Here is a 22,202-nt window from a genome sequence, read left to right on the forward strand (position 1 = left end):
AGCCTGCATCAGACAGCAGTTTGACTGGCCAAAACTCCACAAAGATGTGGTGGAGTACTGCAGGAGCCGCCACATGTGCCAGGTTGAGGAGAAACCCCAACCTACAGTGAAATCTGTGGCCCTAAGTGTTAGGAGGACCCTCCAGCAGAGGGCTGGTGAACTGTAAGGGACCCCTGCTGAGAAGAAAAGGGGACAGGCAGGCACAAAACTGGCAAAAGGTTAGAAAGGGAAGGGGAAAAAGTGACCAAGGGGGCAGGTTAAAGGAAGTCTGGGAGGAATCCTGGATGAAAACCCCTACTGCCCGGTCAGTCAAACCCGAAGAATTTGAAAGTTAGACCCCACGTCCTCCTGTGTAAATGCAGACACTAGAAGCACCCCCACCAGAGTTGTTAACAGCATGTACAGGAAACTGCAGAGACAAAGAAAGATCTCTAGGGGGCAGAGAAACCGTGAGGGTGATGCCTCACCTAGTCAAAGTGGCAAAGGGGAATGCAGTAGACTCTGCAGGCAGAGTGTCCCAGAGGACAAAGGGGAGATGAGCAAAGAATCCTCCCCTGCAGTCAGAAAAATGGGAACCACCCATCCCCCTAAAGTCAAAAGCCTTTGCATGACTCAGCAAAGCACTGAAAGGGAGTTCAGGATAGACCCGCCCACTACTGACTCTCCTGAAAAAAAATTCCAACTCAGGGCTAATTAAACCTAACCATCTCAAAGACTCTAGGCAGCCATGGAAATGGGCAAACTGAAGAAAAAGTTCCCCAAAGAACCACATGTTTACATGGATGCTAAAAAGGGGGCAATTAAAGCAGCACTGGCACCAAGAAAAGACAGGCTGTAATAAGTTTTAGGATTGATGAATGAATGGGAATGAATGAGAGAAATGCATTTTTTTTCTGTATCTTATATTTTCTCTCGAACCTTTTAATTAAATGCACTTTTCTCAGATCACATTTCATTCTGCTGGGTGTGGAGGTGTCATGCAGGCCCCCCCTCCTGCCAAGAATGACACACATTGGTTTTGTCATATGAACATTGATTTTGAACTGTTGCTGGAGCGAGGAAATGACTTGTTGAACAGATCAACCGTGGCTGGAATAAACATTTGCATTCTAACAGACGGTGCTTGTGTAGACAAAGGACCATTCCCTGACACATTCAACCCTAAATGGATGTTGATCACCGGACAGTGAGGGTGTGGATGCACATTCCAGGGCCTGCTGGGGTGATGCAATCCACAGGGACTAGGACTGGTTGGACCAGCTGGTCACATGGCTTTTCCAGGGTCTTTTGAACTAGCTATAGCGAGTTTGAACTGAGAAAGACTGGTTGCTTCTGGACTGAGAAGATCTCCTGTCTGCTCCCATCTCTTTCTACAAGCTTCTGAATCCACTGAAGACACATGAACTCCAAGAGAGAAAAGTCTCCTACAGCGAACAAGGTTGAAGGAGAATACTGGGCCCCAACGAAAAGCAAGATCTACAATCAAGGACTCCACAGTGAGCTCGTAGAACTGTAACAACAACTTTTCAGATATTGCCTCAAACTTTTCCACTTTATTTTTTCTTCTGCTCTTTTCTGTCTCAATCTGCATGTGTGTATCGCGTATGCATGCTAGCATGGGTGAGTCGTGTATCTGTAGGCATTAATCGAATTAGAATTTAAGTTTATGTTTAATAAATTTCAACCTTTCTTCTTTAAACCGAAGAAAACCTGTTTGTGCTGGTTTCTTTGCCTTATAATTGGAAAGCGGTGAGCAAGGATTCACCAAGGGGGAGCTCAAAACAGGGTTTTTAAACATTAAACCCTATTATGGTAAGAACAGGTGAAGGCTGAAAGCGACCCCTAGACCCCTTTCTTACCTGCTCGTAACAGAAGGGAATGAGAGGAGGTCACCAGGGAGGTCAGTTCCGAAGAAGGGTCACTGACCCGAAACGTTAACTCTGCTTCTCTTTCCACAGATGCTGCCAGACCTGCTGAGTGATTCCAGCATTTCTTGTTTTTGTTTCAGATTTCCAGCATCCGCAGTATTTTGCTTTTATTTAGGTCAATTCCTGGAGTCTGGCCCCGAGGACTTGGCAGCAGTGCTGGAAGAAGTTTGATGACCTCATGTGAGTGGTCAAGGCCAGTGACTGCATCTTCACATGACATCTCCTAACCACCAACCACCAACGTCTCACACTGCTCAATGTACCATATCCCCATCATTCAGCTATCAGCAATCTCTAGCAATCAGGACTCAGGCCTAACATTCAGATAATTCACCTCCCCCTCACACGCCGACCAATTCTATCAACCGCACACTCACCTTTCGCTACTTCCACATACTTCCAGTCATTCAGCTAAGGCAGGCACATCACCCAAACACATTGCAACACACTCACTCACATTTTTCCCTCTCTCTTGCAGGAAACATTTGCTCAAAACTGCAAGGCAGAACTGGATAGGGAGAGGCATCTCCTGACTCCTTTCGAGGAGATGGTGCTCTGTATCATGGAGTGATAGGGTGACGTGACTGAGGCTGTTGCATCCAGCATCCTTAAAGCATTCAGGATGACAGTATGTTCTTGCCATATGTCCCTTCTCAAATCCCACCTCACCCGTCATCTTGCTATCTCTCTTGATGTGCAAGCTGTTGATGATGTGACCATGGACTTCTTGCTTTCTACCCCACCCGCTTCTCTCACCCCAATCCTCCCCTTCTGCATTTTTGCTTTCAGATACCCAGGAACTACCAGCTGGCCAGTCAGTGCTGCCTCATTAGTGACAACTGCACCTGATCTCTGATGAAGAAGCACCATCACTTGATCTGACAGTCGCAGCCATCAGCAAAGATGCACTGTGCATACCTTAGAGGGTTGTATAGATTCAGGATCAGCACATGGTGAGTCACCAGGCATGATTAGGTTCAGCCAGGCCAGAGGGAAAGGATAGTCCATATGCCAGAACACCTGAGGGCTTGGTCACAGACGAGTACTGCTACAGGGGACTCAGATAAGGACTTTGATGGGGCACCCTACAAGAGAGTGCTGACGTTCATGCACACTGAGATGCTTGGTGCAGGCCTGCTGGACAGCCTGTTGTCACTGTCAAGGAGCACAGAGGAGTCCGGCTCTAACTTGGCACAGGACTTCATGCAGAGCTTGGAGCCCATCCTTTCCAGCATGGAAGTGGTAGCCAACTCCATGACAGCACCTGTAGAATCAGCATGATGCTGCATCTGTTAGCCATTATTTCATTTTCAATTGCAGCATAGATGGAAGCACCCAACATCTTAGTCCTGCAGTGGAAGCTCATCTTGAAATCATGAGATCCATGCTTGTTGCCATGAAGGTTCAGACTGCTGTCATTGTGGTTGCGGATACCAATGCTCAAAGGGGCTTGCTGAGTGTCATAGCATTCCAGCAATCTGTGCTCCAACAGATTACTAGAATTGCTGAGGTGACAATCTGGGTGAGCGCCAGTGGCTCCGTCTGCTGTCTCTCAGAATGACAGCATTCATGCTCCCACCACTGCCACTCTGTCAGCACCCATGCAGTTGCCTGCCAGTCAGCCAGCCCAGACTGCTGCTGCCCATGCCGAGGTGGTGCAGTCCGAAACCAGGCCCTCAAGGCCCAGAGCTGTGCAAGGTCATCCTGCAAAGCCATCTAGTGTCTCCCTCAGTGACAGTCAGCAGTCATCCACCATCTATGCTGCAGCCACTGAGGTAGCACTGTGTAGGAACGCCAGGCCAAGGAAAGGCACCCACAAGGCAGGCACTGAAGGGCTGCATAAGGATAGATAGTTCAGTTTTGTATGTATAAGTGAGCGTGTTGTTGGATAAAGTTGCTTTGGAATAGTTTTTTTGTTGGTGGCTTTTATTTCAGGACTTTGGCCAAGAGGATGCTATGATGGTATCTAGTAGATGGATTGAAAGGTCGAGAATTGTGGAGAAACAGTAATGTTAGGATTACATTTTAGGGGCACTGGAGTCTCAATATCCACTTACAGACAGCTCATCTGGAGTGCAGATGTGCTGAATGCCTCCTCCTTCCTCCTCCTGCCTTTCCTCCCTCTGCACATTGCTTCCTCTCTCTGCTGCCAAATGGGGAAATTTCTAAGAGGGTCTACAGCTATAGTCCCCATTATTGAAGCAGAATTTCTCCTGACAAACCTTCCAACTTTTCTCACCTCCATGTCAAGATCCAGCAGCATGCCCTTAAAAATTCAAAAAGTTTGCAAAAATGTGTGATTAAAATTGACAAGTACAGTTACCATTGCTTTGCCCACACAATATCAATCACTGCAGTAATTTCACTAACACTGCACCAGCAAACGTAAGTCAAAAGCACCTTATCAGGAAGTTGGATGGCTGACACTTTAAATAACACTGGTTGGCAGAGCGGGGGAGGGGGTACCTCATGCAGCTAAATGCATGTTCAGCTGGAAGTGGTTAAGAGAGGACGTTAACTAGATCTGTTAACTAAATTGCAGATCTTACATCAAATCAGTCTGAGAGGCTATATGCTTCCGGTGCACGCACGGCACACCTCTGCACACACTCTGTTAGTCAGAGCGCTGGTGTGGGCTGTGCTAGAGGTGGCTGGAACTATTCCAGCTGCCATTATTTCACATTGGGGCTTCCATAGCACTGGCACCAGCAGCACTATGGAGTCCAGTTTCGCAGCCAGAAAGTTTACCCCATCAGAGTACTTTTGATGAAAGCCATGTGAGTTTGAAGAGTAAGTTCATAGTTCTCTAGATCTAGGTTGTATTTTTCATTATAATTCACCCCTTGTAGTTATGATCCATTTATTTATCATATTACCACACCATCATTTACTTGACTTCATAAATGATACAAACCCATCATGACTTCAATTCATGATAACAGAAACAGAGAGACCTGGGGGGTTTTGCACAGAATTATTTGAAGTAGGCGGCACAGGTTGAGAATACCAGTAAAAAGATATGGGATCCTTGGCTTTAGTAATAGAGGCATAGAGTATAAAAGCAAGGAAGTTATGATAAATCTTTATATTAAAAAAAAAACTGGTCAGGCCTCAGCTGGAGTATTGTTTTCAATTCTGGGCAGCAACTTTAGGCAGGATGTCAAGGCCTTAAAGAGTGCAGAAGAGATTTACTAGAATGGTACCATGGATGAGGGACTTAAGTTAAATGGGGAGATTGGAGAATCTGGAGTTGTTCTCCTTAGAGCCAAGATGGTTAAAAGGAGATTTAATGGAGGTGTTCAAAATCATGAGTGATTTTGATAGAATAAATAAGAAGAAACTGTTTCCAATGGCAGAAGAGTTGTGAACCAGAGGTGACAGATTTAAGGTGAATAGCAAAAGAACTGGAGGCAACATGAGGGCTTTTTTTAATATAGCAAGTTGTTGTGATCTGGAAAGCACTGCCTGAAAAGATAGTGAAAGCAGATTCAAAAGTAACTTTCAAAAGGCAATTGGATAAATACTTGAAGGATTTTCTTTTTACAGGGTAATGGGGACAGAACAGTGGAGTGGGACTAATTGGATAGTTCTCCCAAAGAACCAGCACAGGTGTGGTGGGCCAAATAGAGTCATAGAGAGTCGTACAGCATAGAAACAGGCCCTTCGGCCCACCACATCCATGCTGACCATAATGCCTATCTGTACTAATCCCACCTGCCTGCATTAATTCCATATCCCTCTATGTCTTGCTCATTCAAGTACCTGTCCAGATGCCTCTTAAATGTCGCTACTCTTCCTGCCTCCACCACCTCCTCAGGCAGCTCATTCCAGATACCCACTATTCTTTGTGTGAAAAATTTACCCCTTTGATTCCCTTTAAACCTCCTCCCTCTCACCTTAAATCTATGCCCTCTAGTTTTAGCCACCCCTACCATGGGAAACAGACTCTGGCTATCTACCCTATCTATGCCTCTCATAATTTTATATACCTCTATCATGTCCCCTCTCAGCCTCCTTTGCTCCAGGGAAAACAGACCCAGCCTATCCAATCTCTCTTTATAACTCAAGCCCGCCAAACCAGGCAACATCCTTGTGAATCTTTTCTGCACCCTCTCTAGCTTAATCACATCTTTCCTGTAGTGCGGCGACCAGAACTGCACACAGTACTCCAAATACGGCCGAACCAAAGTTATGTACAACTGTAACATGACGTCCCAACTCTTGTACTCAATGCCTCGGCCGATGAAGGCAAGCATGCCATACGCCTTCTTCACCACCCTGTCTACCTGTGCTGCCACTTTCAGGGAACTATATACTTGCACCCTATGGTCTCTTGCTTAAGAACACTCCCCAGGGCCCTGCTATTCACTGTATATGTCTGGCCCTGGTTTAACTTCCCAAAATGCATCACGTCACACTTGTCTGCATTAAATTCCATTTGCCAATCCCTTGCCCACTTTCCCAGTTGATCTATATCCTGTTGTAACCTTAGACAACCTTCTTCACTGTCCACTATACCACCAATTTTGGTGTCATCTGCAAACTTACTAATCATGCCCCTTACATTCACATCCAAGTCATTAATATATATGACAAACAACAGAGGGCCCAGCACCGATCCCTGCGGCACACCACTGGTCACCGGCCTCCAATCTGAAAAACAACCCTCCACTACCACCCTCTGCCTCCTATCACCAAGCCAATTTTGTATCCAATTTGCTAGCTCATCCTGGATCCCATTTGTTCGAACCTTCTGGACCAGCCTACCATGGGGGACCTAAATGGCCTTCTTCTATACTGTATCATCCGATGATAAGAAATACCTGAGAATGTTCCTTGCTGTGATTAATGTAACATGAACCTTCAACAGACTAACGTAGCCAAATCAAATAAAAATGTAATAAAAATCCTGGATGGGACGATCTGATGATATATTTTTTGAGTGAAATAGATGCTCCACTTTTAACACCTCATGGATCATCTTTTAGAAGTGTTCTGGAAGCGTCTTTTTTTTTATCGAACTCTAGTGAATCCACACATTAACTTGTATGATCTGAAGTTGGTACTATTGATCAAAAATCATTAATTCCAACATTATCATGTCTGCATCATGTAAACTAAGTTTATCCATGCCTAATATAGGATAATATGAAAATCTAAAATGATGAGCAACTACTGTATATGAAAAGTGTTTACAAATACAAATGTATATAGCTCCAAATTTGTGATTCTGTTGAAAATGGTTTCTGCTGGCTCAGTTTTCAGGTACACATGCCTATAGCTCAGGGGACAGGCCATGACAATATCTTTCATTCTAGGCCTCATCTATCTTATTTTGAACAGAAGACAGGCACTGGAAAGTTTACTCAGAAAGCTTGGCATGTGGAAGATTTGGCTGAGGTTTGCAAAACTTGGCAACTCTCAAAAAGGGCTGCATAAAAGGGGAGAGCGAAAATCAAGTGACAGAAAAGTTAGTTAATTGCTTAAAACATATTATATTTCTAACCTTTGCCAGTTCTGATGAAAGGTCACAGACCTGAAACATGCACTCTTCTTCTCTCTCTACAGATGCTGCCAGAGCTGCTGAGTATTTCCAGCATTTTCTGTTTTTATATTAGTTAATTGTTCAGACTGGCACAGCAGAAAAGTGGGCAACCATGTTCCCTTTGATGTTAGAAAGTTGGAGGTCCTGCTGCAAGAGCTGCACCAAAGGAAAGTGACCCAGTTTGGGCGGAAAACCATCCTTCACTATAACCACTGTTACCAGCTGCAGTGAATGAATTTGCCAACCAAACCAATGCAGTCATAACTGGCTGATAATGAGCAAGAAGTGTCCTGGTAAAAGTTGCAAAGTGTACTTGTCAATTTTAATCACACATTTTGGGAAATGCATCAACCATAGATAAACCTAAATTAAAAACTTTCACCCTCTTTATGAGATACCATTTCAAGTGTGAGTGTAACCTTTCTTTGTGTCATACTTCATAACTTTCTTGAGATAAGATTTGACAGTGAAGTATCAGTGAACAGAGGTGTCCAGTTCAAATTTTTCTTCAGTTTTTAGGAAATTTCTTCACAGACTTAGCATCCACTGATGTAGAGGGTAAACCAATCCCTCAAAGAGTTATCCATCTAGTGTTTGTTCTCGCTCAAATAATGTTGACACAGTGATATATAGCACTATGAAGGCATCATACTTCGTCCTCTAACAATTTCCCCCTGATCAATAATCTAATTGTAAAACTCCATGTACGCTAATCCTTATCCAATTTATGTAGAATTGTTTATTTGAGCTGTATGGGTTGTTATCTGGATAAATGTGTTTTTTTTATTTCCACAGTTATTACATCATAATGGCTCAGTTATATTGACATTTATTTCTATTTGAAAGAATAGTTTTCTAAAATTAATTTAAAAAAACAAATTTTAACAATCCAACTATAGTGTCTTTCTGTGAAAATAGTTTCCCATTCTGGTATGAAGTTGTGTGTCACTTTGCTGTCATTTCTTAGTCATTCTTGCAATTTCATCAATGCACTAAAACTAAAATATCACATCATAGCATTCAATATTGTTTATAATTAATATTTTAATATTACCTGCTAGAATTATTTTCTGGGCATAAATAAAATAGATAAATATTAATCTAGTTCTAGGTATGAACAAAAATAATTTATTTTCTCAAAAGGTATATTATAAAACATAAAAATAAACTGCTAAAATGACTTGTTTAGATATTTAATGGATGCAAACATTTTTGCAGATCATATAAATGAAAGAATGAAAGGTGTGCTTAGAATCCAGATGTCATGATTTTTTTTCTTGCCTTCAGCTGTTAAACTGTCTTTTTCTTCAGGGGTTAAAAAAATCTGTGATTTACTTTCATAAGTATCCTAATTCTAGCTCATATGAAACACTCTATTTGTGAAACATCATAAAAAAAGCCCAATTAAAAAGTGGCCTTGCATTTACAACATCTGAATATTGACCTTCGATTGATTCTTTCTCCATCTCTTACAAAGCAGAGCGAGACCTATATTTAATTTTTTTTATAATAATGCGAGTAGATTATGTAATGGTTTTTCACAGTAATGAGTCAGACAAGGTTATTTGTGCTGAAACATAGGCCGGTATTTTACGCCACCCCAGCGGGACGGATGGTGATGTGAGGGCGGCGTAAAATTGAGCGGCAGACTCCGGGAGGCCTAACCGCCCCGATTCCGCCTCCGACCAAGCTTACAGAGGTTCGGTTGGGGGGTGGGGGTGGGGGGTGAGAAGCAGCCCACTCGCCCGAGGCCAATCAAGAAAGTGGCCACTTAACGGTCACTTAAGGGCCCTCGCTCGCCTCCATGGGTATTTTACCCGTGGCAAGCGGGTGTGCCGGGGACGTGAAAGGCCACCCAGCTATAGCTGCCGGTCTTTCCACACCCCGGGGGGGACCTGGCAATCGGGCACAGGGCAATCGACCACTCTAGCCTCACCAGGGCATGACCGATTCCCCTGGTGAGGCAACCCAAACTTACCTTCAGTACCGGTTCCTTGGTATCCTCCTCGGCCAGTTGGGCTGCAGTCCCAGCAGTGGCCACCATTCGCGGTGACGCTGCTGAGACTAAGAGCCGCCAGCCCGCTGATTGGCCGGCAGCTCACTGAGGCGGGACCTCCTCCATCAAGTGGGTGGAAGTCCCACCTCGGGCCAATTAAAGCCTGGGGATCCCTAAAATACAAGATGGATCCCCAGGTGGGGCGGAGGCGGGATCGGCACTGACATTTACATCGGAGTGCGGCTCCCGTCCGCCCACTGTAAAATTCCGGCCATAGGGTGGAATCCTTTAGCCTTTGAAATTTTTCTTCCATCGGGGACAAATATGGCTGTCAGTGGTGTTGCCTGCCTGAACAGATTTGAGATCTTCCCGAGGCAGCTAATTAGGAAGTGGCCATCTAGGTGCCGACCAATTAAGGATGGTGCATCAACCAGGGAATCAGCAGGCACATTGGGAGAATCCATAGCGATGTCTTGCTGGCAGCCCCACTGGGATAGTGGGTGTTGCTGAGGCAGGAGACAGTGAGGGTGCCTCAAGATGGAGGTGCCCTCTGATGAATTATAAAACTTTAAGAATTAAGTGTGGTCACAGCTGCCAGGGGGGAACCCTCAACGGGATAGCCTGCGGCCACAGCTATGGCTCGATGTTCAAAGAGGGGGAAAATTAAAGGAGGCGTCAATGGCCCCCGGCCTTCCTCCAAGAGGCTGCCTCTACTTACCTGCTGGTTTCCAACCTCATTGAGGCAGGGATGGGGGGTCCTGTCTGCCATCGGTAAGATCCCACTGGCTCCATATTCTTGTCCCCATTTGGCATCCTGATGGGCCAAATTGGCTACGCGCTGCTACCAGGTGGGTAGCAGGAAGGTGTCAAACATCTGACCCGATGCTCCTCTGTCAGAATTTCCCTGTCATTCACCTCCAAATCTGCCTCTGCATAGCTGATAAGATTCCACCCATAGAGAGCCAATTATCATATTGACAATGAATGATAGATTGTTTTCTATCCCTGCCTTCATGATCACCAAGTTACTTTTGAAGACTACAGTACTGTAAGAAAACTCTTTAAAAATTAAAATGAGCGCAAAATATTTGTTGAGTCTTTTCCTAAATAGGACTTTGCTTTATTAACATTCCTTCTAGGAGTCCAGAATACTATAGTTAATAATAAATGTAGAAAAATTAATGGAACAAGGCATGCTGTGGAAACATGGGCATCACAATGCTCTGAGTTCCTGGGTAAGACCACTTCTGACATTATTTCAACATTTTGTTCCAGTTATAAAGCATCATTTCCCCTGATATGTACTGGGCCTGTACATTCCCTTGGAATTCCCTTGGAGGATTCACAAGCCTATCTCATGTGACTGTCACATCATTGCTCATACTGTGGGAGGGGTGTCTCTCACTGTCCTCCGTATTAACCCTTTATATCCTTATACTACATCTACCCCCAAGTCTTTATCCAACATTTTTCCAAACATATATACATTTAATGACTTCTCTATTACTCTCTCTCCTCCCCAAGTCTCTGACTTTACAGATTCAGACTCATCGGAGGTTTGACAACTCTCCCTGATCTGGCTGTAATTTGTCTGGGATGATCAGTAGTCTTCATAGGAAGTCAAGTTTGCTGACTTGGTTTATCATTTCTACGGGTTGCAGTATTTCGTTTGGTTTCGGTTTGCTCATCTTCATCTGGATATTGCAGATGGATTACTGACTGTTGCATTTGCGAAATTCCTTTATATTATCCCTTCATTCATTCATATAACATATGATCACTTATAGTCCTCATGTTTATAGATCACTGTGCTTTCTCATTCCAGGCCACATATCCAAACTTTTTGACCATTGTTTAATTTGGGTAAGCTTCTCGCTCGAAATCTCTTATTGTAATTCCGGGTTTGTTTCCTTCTGTAGGAGTTTTCTCTTTCTTGACCTTTCTCGTAGTCTTGAATTTTCAATCCAGGCATTAATTGTTGAGGCAATATTGGAAGCTGTGTTTTTAGCTTCCTTCCTATTAGTAATTCTGCTGGTGATAATAAGAAATTGTTTACTTTTGTGTGCTTGACTTCGGCTAACTTTGCAATCAACTGCAGTTCCAAGCATGCATTCTTACTCAGTAAAGAAAATTCTTGATTGTGTAGGACAGATAAGGTTGAAACTCTACCAGTTGTCTGCCTCTATGCTGAAGAGTTGCTTGGAGCTTGCCTTTTACTTGCAGTTGTGTGAAGCCTAGACCATGCAACTGTATATCTGTCGGTTGCAGGTAATGTCTCTTCACCCAAGACTCTTGGTCAGACAATACTGTGAAGCTAGCCTCTGTGTCAAGCTTAAAATTCGTGAGGTGTCCATTCACGTAGATGTCTGCTGTCCAGAAATCTTAGTCTGGATTACTGATTTCTCCCAAGAACTCTCCTGGTTCTTTCTCTTGTGGGTATTGTTGAACTTGATTCACTGCTCTTTGTGTGAAGGTCTTCTGCTTTGTATCATTAAATGAAGAAATCTTGCTATGGCACATCTTCCCAAATTGTCCAGTTTTTCCACTGTCAGGCAAACCCCACCTGCCAAGACTGAGGCACACATTATTTCACCACATAAACATTAAAAGTTAAAATTGCAAGCACTGACCGGAAAGGCATTTCCATGGTAACAGACAATGTTGAAATAATAGGGATCCAGCAGGTGCTTCCCCAATACACAGAAGTGGTCAGACCAGTTTTAGTCACATGGCTAACTGGTTGTTGCAGAGAAATTTGAACCTCCAACAAAGGATGTGAAAAGACTGTTCCATAGAAGGAGCTAGTCACATGACCAACCTGCTGGGCACCTTGGGAGTTTTTTTAAAAATTTGAACTCCCAACAAAGGGAATTGAGGCAGAATGTCATGTGCTCATGGACTGAGAACATCTCCTCTCCTGCCTGACATAGGAAAACCTTGCCAATTCAGAGAGAGAAAAGGATTCCCATGTGAACAAGGTTTAAGACTACTACTGGGCCCCAATGAAACGCAAGACCATATGTTCAATCAAGGACTATGGCAAGCTCGAGAAACAGTAACAAGATATTGCCTAAAACTGTTCTACTTATCTTTTCTTCTGCTCTTTTCTGTCCCTATTTTTACATGTTTATATCACGTGTACACGTTAGCGTGAGTGCATCATATATCTGTAAGCGAGAACCATATTAGAGTTTAAGTTTAAGGTTTAATAAATTTCATCTTTCTGCTTTAAACCAAAGAAAGCCTGTTGTGCTCAATTCTTTGCCTTATAATTGGAAATTGTGAACAAGGATTCAAACAAAGGGGAGCTCAAAATGCAGTATGTTTAAAAATTAAACCCTGTTACAATAAGACCAGGTAAAGATAGAAAAAGACCCCGAAACATTGCTCACCTGTTCATAACAACACACTTAAAATACTCAGCACTGCTTTTGCCTGTGGGTCTTCTTGGCTCCTCAATGTTGGCAAGGTTTTCCTATGTCATGCGCCTTCACACGTGTATGTTTTTTGCTGTTCCTCGAAGTGTTTTCCTGGCTTTGGCTTAACCAGTTGGATGGGCACTGGACTCTTTCTCATCCACAGCTTGTCTTCGTAGGATGTCCACATTTTGTTTGCGAGCTTCCGCCTGTCTTACCATTTGAATGGCCTTTTCCAGTGTGAGGTCTTCCTTGGATTGCAACAGGTTTGACAAGGATTCTTCCACTATGCTGATGACTATCCTGACTCCAATTAGTTCTGTCTTTAATTCACTGTATTCGCAACCTTCTGCCAATCTAAACAGGTCATTAATATAGGAGTCTACAGATTCGCCAATCATTTGCACCTGCTTATTAAATTTGGCTCTTTCCAAGATTTTATTGGCACGGAGATTAAAATATTTATCAAAGGTTTGGAGTACCTCTTTGAATTTATTAGTATCCTCTTCGATCCGTTGTCAGACTATTATGTCATCTGCAATTGCACCTACAGAATATAGGAAGGTGTTCAATTGTTCCACTTCAGATTTTGTATAGCGTTCTGAAGCGATTCTGAACTTTAGGAATCTTTTTCTCTATAATACCCAGTTTTGAATCATATTGGGTCCCTCTTGATTTTGGAAACTCTCCGGTATTCCCAATCTTGGATCCGTATTGTTTTATTTAATAGACTTTTTTAGAGTGTTCCCCTTTAAGCAACTCTTTTTTTTCAAGCTAGCTTGTTTTAATGGAGTGTGACAGGTGTTTTCGAGTGTTCTCTGCTGTTTTAATAGGCTTTTTTTTAGAGTTTTCCCTTTTGCTTGAGAAATTCATTTTATTTTTTTAGGCTTGGTTCTCTTAATGGAGTGTGACAGGTGTACTCGAGCATTCCCTGCTGTTTTAATAGTTTTTTTTAGGGTTTTCCCCTTTCTTTGAGAAATTCAATTTGTTTTTTTCAGGCTTGGTTGCCATAATGGAGTGACCCTGCTGTGTTCGGTGTTTCCCGCACTTTTCAATAGTCCGTGCACTCTGCGGGGGTTTCCTGCTCTTCACCCTCACGTTCAGCCTAAGTGAAGGATTGGGTTTTTCTGTTTTTTTCTTTTTGAGCATGATGCCTTAAGAAAATAACTTTAAGCTTTTCAAAGGGCTTTTAACTCACCCGATCGCTGGTTTTCTATTTGCAGGAGACCACACTTCTGTTCTCTGGTGTAGCCTGTATTTCAGTGCTCTGACTCCCCCACAGCTGTGGAGCTCCTCACAGCTTCTTTTGTCTGTATGTAGCTTTCTTACTGTCCCAGGCGAATATTTCTCTTTAAATTTCTCTGTTGTTTCCCTGGTGTTTCTTAGCTAGTCTCACAATTTCACCTGTCATCCATGGTTCCCTAATCTTGCCATTTCTATCCCTCATTTTCACAGGAACATGTCTCTCCTGCACGCTAATCAACCTCTCTTTAAAAGCCTCCCACATATCACATGTGGATTTACCTTCAAACAGCTGCTCCCAATCTACATTTCCCAGCTCCTGCCGAATTTTGGTATAGTTGGCCTTCCCCCAATTTAGCACTCTTCCTTTAGGACCACTCTCGTCTTTGTCCATGAGTATTTTAAAGCTTACGGAATTGTGATCACTATTCCCAAAGTAGTCCCCTACTGAAACTTCAACAACCTGGCCGGGCTCATTCCCCAACACCAGGTCCAGTATGGCCCCTTCCCGAGTTGGACTATTTACATACTGCTCTAGAAAACCCTCCTGGATGCTCCTGACAAATTCTGCTCCATCTGGACCTCTAACACTAGGGCAAGGTTGCATAGAGTTCAGCTGCAGAGGACTCAGATGAGGACTTTGATTAGCCAGACAACAGAAGAAGGCTGATGAGTGTACATAACAAAATGCTTGATGCATAAGGAAACTGGCCAGAAAGGCTCCTGTCAATGTCAAGAGCATGGAGGAGTCTAGCACTAACTTGCGCCTGCAAAGCAATGTGCGTGGAGTTAATAACACCCTTGACCATGGGGAAGCCTGCAAACCTTGCAAATCCTTGTGCTCACTCTGCCTGTTTGTCTCTGGCAAGAGGGAATGAAATAAAATTACCTCTCTTTGGATAGAGAGCCTCAATGACCTCCCTTATGCAACAGTGGACAGCAGACAGTGAGATGTTGCTAATATCCCCAGCACCAGTCCAGAAGAAGCTGGACATATAAAAATTCATAGCCATGGTAGCCTTCAGGCCACTGGCAATGCCCTGCTCTGAGGTTGGACTTTTGGCTACCGCAAGTGGCAGATTTCAGTGAGAACATCCTTACAGATCTGCAGATGTCTGACACTCTGTTCCTTTCAGAGGCTCAGGTAAGAGAATTGCTCCCTCAATACCCTGGACAGATTTGGCCTCCTGCTGAGAGCCCTTTCTCCTCCTCCTCTTCCTTCTTCTAGCAGCTTGTCCTGCTCTGTGTGACCTCTGCTCACTCTCCCAGTCATGCTGTATTCCAAGGGGAATGCTAGTGTACCCACGTCTCGGAGCAATGGGTTTGTGCAACAACCTTGAAATCAGCGAAAACTCCTTCAGCACCTGCCACACCACTCCCTCTAGTCTTTTGCAACTTGAAGCAATTATAGAAAGCATCAAACACTTGAAGCTTTGTAGCAACAGCCAGAAGAAATCAACCAGCAATTAATCTTTAAGTAGTTGATGATCCCTTTAAAAAATGCTGGTGGGGTGTCCTTCCTGCTGCTTAACGCATGTTCAGCTGGGCAAGCTTAAGAGAAGGCCTCAGCTGGAGCATTCAGTTCCAAAATCATAGTGTTGGTGTCAACTAACCGTTGCATGTTGATTGACATCATGATCTGCCTGCTCTGCATACTTCTGGCAGACATTAACAGTGCGCACACTAACGCCTTTACCAAGGTGTCAGAAATGTGCGCCATGGACACCATTTACGAACTTTAAGGGCACTTGTAACACCCAGATAATGGGTGCTATTGAGCCCAATTTCACACCCAATGTGTATTCACTGTATATTATATATTTACTGGTCTATATATTTTTATATTTACAGCATACCAATCATCTACATGTGCAATATTGGGCTCCATTATATAGAAAGGATAATGAGGCTTTCGAGAGGGTGCAACACAGATTCACTCTAATGCTGCCACTGTATGAGGAAATACAAATAGAAAGAGAACTTAACAACTGGATTTTTTTGTTAGTCTTGTTAAGTGCATTGTGGGACAATATGATTGATGTGCTTAAAATTATGAAAGGGTGGAACAGAGTATATAGAAACAGACTGTTTCCAGTAATTGAGGGGATTAAGAATGAGAAAAGATTAAATGGAAAAGATTTAGAATACAGGACAGGGAAAACTGTTTAACACAAAGAATTGTAAGGTGATGGAATCAATTTCCGGGGTTGAGGCAGAATCTATGTCAACATTCAAGATTGGGTTGGATAGGTGGATGAAGAAAATGGTTGTGATGGAATATGGGAACAAAGGTGAGTAACTAACAGCACTGTGGGTGTACCTACCCCACATGGGCTGCAGCGGTTCAAGAAGGCAGCTCACCACCACCTTTTCAAGGGCAATTAGGGATGGGCAATAAATGCTGATCTGGCCAGCGACGCCCACATCCCGTGAATGAATTTTTAAAAATGTAATTACAACCTTCTGCAGGCTTGAAGGTTAAATGCTGGATTCGTTGGGCTGAATGGCCTGTTTTGGTGTTGTAATTTTGCTGTATACTTTTTTGTGAATTTGGGATTCATTTTATTAATGTTAATGTGTGTGACATAATAAAACGTGATTACTACTCTGTTGGTGTTCATGAGCAGACAATTGTTGCTTATCCGTTGGTGCAGTTCAGAGCTATTCCTCTCATTACTGCTCACAAACTCAATACAAATGGTTGCAATTTACACCAATTTATATTGCAAATCAAAGATCCATGTTTTGAACAAAACAGCAAACTCGGTTGTAAATACAATTTCTGCTGTAGGTCGTAATATATTAGCGCATGTACAACTCATCAAACCCATTCCTTTTAGCATAGCTTGCTCAGTTTATAGCATCACTACCTAACTTACTCAACACTTACACTGCTGGCAATTTCAAAAGATTTGGTTTTCCTGAACCGGGCATTTTTAAGTCATTGGTTAAGCTATTGCATTGACACAAACTTCAATACTTAAATAATAAAGTTATTGAAGTATGAGATACATCTTTATTACTGTAACATCAATTCTTTCCAAATAAACACAAAACACAATCAAATGAAAACTACAAAACAGTTCTGATGAAAGGTCACAGACCTGAAACATTGGTATGGCTCCACCCCCTCCCCACCAGGAGTGGGCTGGAGGCGGGGGTGGGGGCAGGAGGTGCTGTTCTGGTCACCTACCCGCCCCGGCTGCAATTTTACCAGCGGTGTGGGAGGTGGCAAACAGCCTGCCTGCCTCTGACCAACTAAGGGCATCCTCCTGCTACCACTGGTATATTAGTTAAACCTGGCGGCCTCCTTATGGGCTGGGGGTGGGGGGGGGAGAGGCCGTCCTGATCAAGCACCCTGTGTCCCATGGAGGGCCCACCCCGTGGCATAAGCTGCCCCTGCTGGAACATCTCCCCTCCCCACTGAGCGACACCCAGCCTTCTCGCCGGCGCCCAGCTGATTATCCCCAGCGAGGCCCCACAAACGTACCTCTATTCTGGGGCCTCTTTCATCTTGCTGGTCATGGCTGGGTGCAGTCCCAGCAGTGGCGACTGCTCCCGGTGGCACTGCTGGGACTGAGGAGCTACCAGCCCTCTGATTGGCTGGCAGCTCTTGGAGGCAGAACTTCCTGCCTCAGAGGCGCAGTAGGCCTGATCTCTTCTAATTAAGGGCCTGGGCCACGCAAAATCACTGCATGGCTTTCAGGGCCAGTGGAGGCGGGTTTGCCCCCGACATTTCTGCTGGTGGACCAGGCCTCTGCCACAAGGTAAAATTCCAGCCATTATCTCTGATTCATTCTCCACAGATGCTGCCTGATCTGCTGAGCATTTCCAGCATTTTCTGTTTTTATTTCAAATTTCCAGCATCTCCAGTATTTTGCTTTTCCATTAACCTTCTGAGGGAATGTTCAGCATAAATAATCCTTAATTTTCAAAGTTAATAGCAAAACTCAGAATATTTATCCATCCTCCACATCTCCAGTCTGAAACTCTAGACTGCTGCTTCCATAGATAACACAGGTCTTTCACTTTATTGAAAGCCCACTCAGTGAAGTGGTAAATTTCAGATAATGTCATGCTAAATTGGGAAAGCCTGCAGATATGCGAGCATACTTATTGAAAGCAACCAAGCAGGAATAGAACTGGATGAAAAGTCATCCAATGCATGCTAATGGTTAAGTGTAAGACTGAAATGTTTAAAGCAGCATTTTTAGTCTGATGATTGCACTAGGCCTCAGAGTATTTACCAAATTAATCTGTCATTTAATTGAAAATTCTATGTTGATTAAATTAAGGAACATTCATGCTGGAAAATTGAATACTTTTACACACTTTACATCCAGCGTGAAGTCAGATATGACATTTGAAAAGTCAGGTAAAACTCTTTCTAATGCCCAATTATGTTCATTAATCCCATGTTTGAAACATCACCACCTACAGCAGCATTGTAACCAGTCTATTTCCCATACTGACCATCCTTGTGACCTCTGTAACTGACAGTGCTAATTTGGTGCCCATTTACTTGTAAGCATCCTATTTTTTACTCTTGGTATGCATCCACAAGAAACTGGATCGAGAACATCCAAACTTGTCGCATTTAGAATACTTACAGTTAGCATAGATAAATAAAATATCCGTCTTATGTCTTGTTAGCTCTATCCATTTGTTTTGGAGCTCAAAGGACAGTGAGATAACCCACTGTACCACTATTTTCCCCCATTTTTTAAGCTGCACTTACACAACAATTGTACCACCAGTGTTAGACAGGTTTACTTCTCATCAAGACTCAAAAATTGTATTGCAAATCCTGACCTAAGACACTGATGTGAAGAAGAGTGAGACTCCCTTCCTTTGGGATGTTACAGCTGTAGTACAAATTGCCTTGAATGCATATTTGTATACCAAGCATACTACCTATATTACCACATATGAGATGATGAACATATTGGCCTGTGCTTGTTGTGGCTATATGATGCTATAAGCACCTGTGGGTGCAGTTATGATGCCTCTTTTGTATTGATGTTAAATGGTAATTATCCCAGAGTACTTTGGAATGAGAAAAGAAAGAAATAACTTGCATTTATATAGCACCTATCATGACCTCAGGACATTCCAAAGTGCTTTACAGTCAATAAAGTACTTTTTTCTTGGAATGTCGTCACTGGTGTAATGTAGGAAACCAGGCAATCTATTGCACAGCAGGTTCTCACAAACAATAAAATCATGATCAGATAATCTGTTTTCAGTAATAATGGATGAGGGATAAATATTGACCAGGACACCAGGGAGAATTCCCCTGCTCTTCCAAATTACTTCTGTGAATTTTTAACAATTTTTACATCCACTGAAAGGACAAATATCTTAGGCTGAATTTTTGGGCCCCCACCCCTGAAGTTGGGAACAGAGTTGGGGGGTGGGGGGGGGAGTGGTGGTGGAGATGGTGATGTGAGGTGTGCCAAAAATGCTGGTGCCAGATGGCGTGACAATTATAGGACGCTGTTCCCAGCACTGGCAATGTTCACCAGGGCGGTACAGGGATCCCGTTCTCTTCCCAATTGAGGCCAATTAAATTAGTTCAAAAGCTCATTAAGAGCTTGTTGAAGGGGGACGGTGGAATATTTAAAGGGATGCACAGGTTTCAGGAGCTGTCAGTTTCTGATCAGCTGAAAGGAGGAGGGTATAGAATGGGGAACCAGTCAAGGCTATCCCAGGGCGTCACTCCGGCCCCATAAGAGGGTCAACGGAGAAAATGGGGACTCAGCACTTGATAAGGAGATGCCCTTGGCACTGTGCAGGTGGCAGGGAGAGTGGGCACTCAGTGCCTGGGCAGTGAATGGGGTCAGCAACACCTGGCGCCATGGGGCAGAAGAGTAGGGGGCTAGGCTACCAATCACAATTGGGCAGCAACCTGCCCAGAAGGAAGGCTGCAGCTGGCAATAGGGCATGACTGTCAGATTCTGGGCCCAGTGGCAATGAGGGGCAACACCCTCTGCAGGAAGGGTGGAACCCTGAGTAGCAGGAGGGCACGGGAAGGGGAAAGACGGCAGGAAGGCCACGGAAGCCATGCCCTTACTACAGGATCTACCACCGAAGATGGAGCTACCTGGAGATTACAGAAACCCAGTGCTCAAGGAGATTGTGACTCTCCAGGCAGATGGTCAGAGGTATTTGTGCCCTCGTTGCTGAAGACCTTACACCTCCCAGCACTGGTCGCCATGCCCTGCCATTAGCCATCAAAGTTACTATGGCCTTGAATTTCTTCACTTATGGCTCATTCCATGGATCAGCTGCAGACCTTGGTGACATCGCAAAAGGGCTGCACATCACTGCATCTTGTAGGTCACTGATGCCCTTTTTGCCAGGGCTGGACAGTACATTCATTTCACGACTGACATGGCCTCGCAGGCACAGAGGCATTGGGTTTTGCAGCCATCGCTGAATTCCCCAGATGCAGGGCATCATAGATTGCATCCATGTGGCCATCAAGGCACCCAGTGATAGCCCACTCAGATTTATTAAGAGGAAGGGCTTCCACTCCATCAAAATTCAACTGATCTGCAACCACAGTAAGAGCTTCCTCCATGTGTGCACTTGCTTTCCTGGTATCTGATATGACTCCTTCATCCTTCACAAGTCCAGGCTGCTGTAGATCTTCACTCCAATCCCCAAATTGTGTGGATGGATCCTCGGGGACAAGGGATATCCCTTGAAGACATGGCTACTCATCTCTCTATGAGAACCCCAGACAGAGGCACCGAGGTGATACAACCAATGCCATCTGTTCAGTAGAACAACCATTGAGCAGGCCTTTGGGTTTCTGAAGGTATGATTCTGGTGCCTGGACTTGTCAGGTGGTTCCCTCCAGTACTCTCAGTCATTGTGGTGGTCTGCTGCACTCTCCATAACATGGCCCTCCGGAAAGTTGTGGACCTTGAGGACAGTGATGCACTGGAAGCAAACAGCTCTTCTGGGGTTGGGGGGGGGGGGGGGGTGGTGAGCAGGAGGTGAGAGAGGAGGAAGAAGAGGAGGTGAAGGGAGTTGGCACTACACAGAGAGGTTCCCCTGCTGCATGACAAGGTGGCCTTCTCCTGACCCCCTCCAGGAAGAGGACTTCCCTCCTCTCCCACACAACCTCCAGCATGAGATCCAAGTGGGCACTGATGAAGCGAGGCGGCGGACCTGTCCCGGGTTCCAGGCCTGCGGTTCTCCTGTGACGTCCTGCTTCCCTCTGGTGCTGGGGAGGGCTTTGGCACAATCAGCAGAGTTCTTCCTTAGGACAAATGCAGTCCTTTATTCCTGAGAGATGCAATGCAAAAAATTATGTTTTCTGGATCTTCCTTTTCATATTCATTTTTCTTCAGACAACCTCTACAATGGTTAATTGCTTTCATGGCCATAGAAGGGGAACTCAAAGTATAGTATGGTAGTGTATGAACATGGGATCACACAGTATCAGAAATGACAATTTCAGTCCATCCGGGCAGCTACATATTACACGATCAACCACTTTTTGGGCATTTGTACCATGTTTCTAATAATAGCATCTAGTTCTAATGATTAAAAGGACAAGTTTAGTTTACATGATCCAAAACTCTGTTGTCAGTACAGATCAAAAACAAAGGTAAACGTTAATGACCCACTTCCCCAAATTTATTTCCCAATCAGGATTGATTTAAAAATAAGTTTTAACTTAATTATTTGATGAGGTATCTACTGATTCTTTCACAGAGGTGATAACTTTAACCTGCACATCAACTAGAATCTTCATGGCTGACTGCTCATAAAAATGAGATTTTCCAAGACTTTGCTTTTTATTGCTCCATGTTTTGACAGATGGTCAATACTGCTTTACTGAGAAGAGAAGATGTTAAAAGCAAAGTTGTTGCAGTATCAATGTTTACCGAGTAAGAGGAAATAGGAAAATAGGAAACATTTTATCCAAATGCCTTTATTGCTATGTAGTAATTGTGAAAGAGCAATTGATATTCTAAGTGAAATGATTAATGATTTTTCTTATTAAAATGATTATTGAACTAAAAATTCAAATTAATTTTCTTGGCAATGCCACAGGTTTG

The sequence above is a fragment of the Heterodontus francisci genome, chromosome 16 (assembly GCF_036365525.1).
Source record: "Heterodontus francisci isolate sHetFra1 chromosome 16, sHetFra1.hap1, whole genome shotgun sequence".
NCBI lineage: Eukaryota > Metazoa > Chordata > Chondrichthyes > Heterodontiformes > Heterodontidae > Heterodontus > Heterodontus francisci.